The sequence below is a fragment of the Frankliniella occidentalis genome, unplaced genomic scaffold (genome assembly GCF_000697945.3).
Source record: "Frankliniella occidentalis isolate FOCC.00 unplaced genomic scaffold, Focc_3.1 Scaffold368, whole genome shotgun sequence".
Taxonomy (NCBI): Eukaryota; Metazoa; Arthropoda; class Insecta; order Thysanoptera; family Thripidae; genus Frankliniella; species Frankliniella occidentalis.
This window is the reverse complement of record NW_026267491.1, coordinates 198,606-202,052: the sequence shown is the minus strand read 5'-3', so window position 1 is coordinate 202,052 and position 3,447 is coordinate 198,606.

Genomic DNA, 3,447 nt, shown 5'->3' with positions numbered 1-3,447 from the left:
TATTTGGGAGGCCTTCCCCATGTCTTTCACCTTCAACTCACTCCCAAGTTGTCTCTTGAAAGTTTCAATAAAAGATGGCATCCCAATGATCAAAATATCGTCAACATGAATACCTATAATAAGGCATGAATCTCTGTGATAGACACAAGGGTCACTATCACTTTGAGTGAAATGCAGTTTCATAAGGCATTCGTGTAGATAATGGTTCCAGTTTCTACCACTTTGCTTCAATCCATAAATACTCTGCTTCAACTGACAAACATATTCTCTTCTATTCTTCTTCTGATCTTCAAACTCGGGTGGCTGCTCCATGTATACAACAACATCTAACAGGCTGTTTAAATATGCTGCTATAACATCCACTTGATGTACTTCCCATTTCCTTTCCGTAGCAATAGCAATTAAAATTCTCAAACATCTTCTGCGCATAACTCTTCAAAGTCCACTCCGGCTATTTGCTTGAATCCTTGGGCCACTAGCCTTGCTTTGTATTTTATCACTTCTCCATTTAAGTCTGTCTTCTCTGTAAACACCCACTTGCACCCGACAACATTCATATCTTTTGTGCGTTTGACTAGTGTCCAGGTATCACAATGCTCCTCTTTATGGTATCCCAAAGCCGAAAATCACATGGAGTGAGATCCGGGGACCGCGCAGGCCAGACCACCCGCGGAGAATACTTCCCGATCCATTTGTTTCGCCAGCCGCCTTGCCAATCTGGCCTGTTCAGGAAGCAACGGGCGAGGATCGAGGTGTGGGGGGAGGCGCCGTCCTGCATGAACCAGCAGGAACGGCGAACCTGGAGGGGGAAGTCGTCCAGGAACCCGGGCAAGTGGAGTTGAAGTAGAGCAGTGTAGGTCTCTGCGGTCATCGCCCCCTCAAAGAAATAAGGCCCCACGACCTTGTTACACTGTAAAAAAAATGGAGTAATTTTACCCTTTTGGGTGACGTAACGCTCACTCAAGAAAATCGGGTGATTAATTTTATCGACCCTTGGAAGAGTAATTTTACTACATACTTGGGTGGGTAAAATTCTCAACCCACGGGGTGAAATTTTTGATCTCATGGTAGAGTGTATTTACTAACCCACGAGGTTAAAACGGAATGATCTCCACCTTTGGTATGAAGCTGAACCGTATGAAAAAAAAATGGGTCACTCTACTGAGAGTTGAACCTCGGACTTTCCGATTACGAATCCGCGCCTTTAACCACGCCGCTACCGCGCCTACCTGGCGAGAGACACGCTGGCTCTTAGTGTCTTTCCTCCGGAATGCTCCGTGACTTCTATTTGTAATATATTTTACCCTCGTGGGTGTGAAAAACATTGTTCTCATCCAGGAGGCGTAATTTTACCAACAAACAGTAGGCATAATTTACTCTTTGGGAGTGTAACACGTAATTACCTGCCCAAATGCTGATTTTGTTTCACCATTCTTAGATAAATGTAGTTGTGTGGGAAATAAATTACTCTTTACCAACCCATTATTAGGGTAAATTTGGATTACCGAATGGGAGAAAAAATTACTCTCCCAATTTGAGACAAAATTACTCCTGATTTTTGGCTGAGCGATAGCGAAGCCTATTACTCCAGTGGTGATCAAAAAGTTTCGTGTCTGTCTTGTGTGTCTGTCTGTTAGTCTGTAAACACGATAACTCGAGAACAGGTTGAGCTAGGTACCTGAAAATTTTAGCTTAGCTTTGTAGCATAAAAAGCAAGAACTGTATTGATTTTGAGCGCTCTAGCTTAAAAATTAACCTGTCAAATAAATCAAAAACGAAAACCCCAAAATATTTCTTATAATTTTTTATTTTTGTTTGCATTATTCCAAGACGTAACTCGTGAAAGTAGAGCCCATAGGGCCAAAATTTTGTCCGTTTGGCTCTATCTCTAACCGTTTACTCGTCAGAAGGCGATATTCACACGAAAACGACCCCAAACTATTTTAATGTTGTTTCTCAGATATTTGACTGGCCCTGGTGGGGCAACTCGTCAAAATAAAATCCTGGGGGTAAAATTTGTGTCTTTTGGAGCCAAAGGCCTATCTAAAGATATACGACTCTGCCTTCTGTCCGACTCGGGTGTCAGCGCCGCAGGCCTAGGTAGATGTATGAAAGGCGCGTCGCAGCGTAACAATGTTTCGTGAGATATCGCGAAGCCTGTTACGCGAGACGTGGTCTGGCGTACATCTACCTAGTTTACAGTGTACGGAGGATGCCCGCCCACACCATGACCTTAAATAGACCTTGCACATGGGTCTCAATGGTGCAGTGGGGGTTGGCGTCCTCAGGAGGCCAGTGGTGGGAGTTGTGGGCGTTGAAGTACCCCTCGTTGCTCACCAAGCACTCCTCACTCCTGATGACCCGGTTGACGAACCGGTCCCCGGGGAACTGAGGGTTGGCCTGTGCCTCATCCACCTGTGCAACACAGGACCGTGAGTAACTGACGAGAGGTGTAGTCGAAAATTGGAGGGAGAGGAAGGGGGGGGGGCACTCACCAAGTCCATAAATTCCTCGCACACACGTACCCTGATTGGAGGGTCTCCAGGTTTCAACTCCTGAACCTGAGTCCTCTTCCAGGGCTTCAGGTGCAGGTCTGAACGGACTATCTCGTGCACGGTCGGTGGACTTGGACATGCCCATCGCCATGCCCGTGGCCCGCACACTAGTGTGGGGTCGGCCCTCAAATGTCTGCCGCACCAGGGCTACAGCCTCGGGAGTGCGGACACGCCGCGGGAAATGTGCTCCTCGTACACGACCTTAACAATATGACTTGTCATCAGCGATTCAAACATTAATCGTCATATCGCAAATGCCGTCGGTATTTACCTGGCCTGGCGTCGAAAGTTCCCCGTTCAAGAAGTCTCGCGTGCAATTTCGCAAATTGTTGACGATATGGCTGGTTGGGGCGATCACCGAACCGCTGCCGATACAGTGCTAGGGCCGCCCTTTCATTCAAATCACACTCTTCATAAATAACAATCATGTCCATCATTTCTCGATTAGTTAACGCCACTCGAGGTTGTGGGTGCGCCATGTTTACCTTTCGTTGTAAACACACAACGAACAACCGGAAACGCATTGCTCCGAGAGCCGGATGAAAAATTCGTCTACCTTTCCCCACCCCCACACCCCCTCCCATGGTCAGTATTCGACGCACAGCCTTCCCCCACCCCCACTCTCCTCCGTTGGTCAGCGCTCGGCGCAGCGCCTTTCCCCACCCCCACCCCCTCGCAAGTTGCCGCCCGTTCCCACCGCGCTACTCCTTGCGAGAGTGACTCTAGCTTGCGCTCTAACGGCCAAGCGGTGGAGAGACCGGCCACCTCACGCCAACGCCACCCGTTCCCCCCTCGCCCCCAGCGCCCGCAAGCCAATGCGTTGGCAACCCATCCAGCTGCCGCGTATTGTTCCGGACACCCGGTATTTGTGTACATATATATGTATTACTGT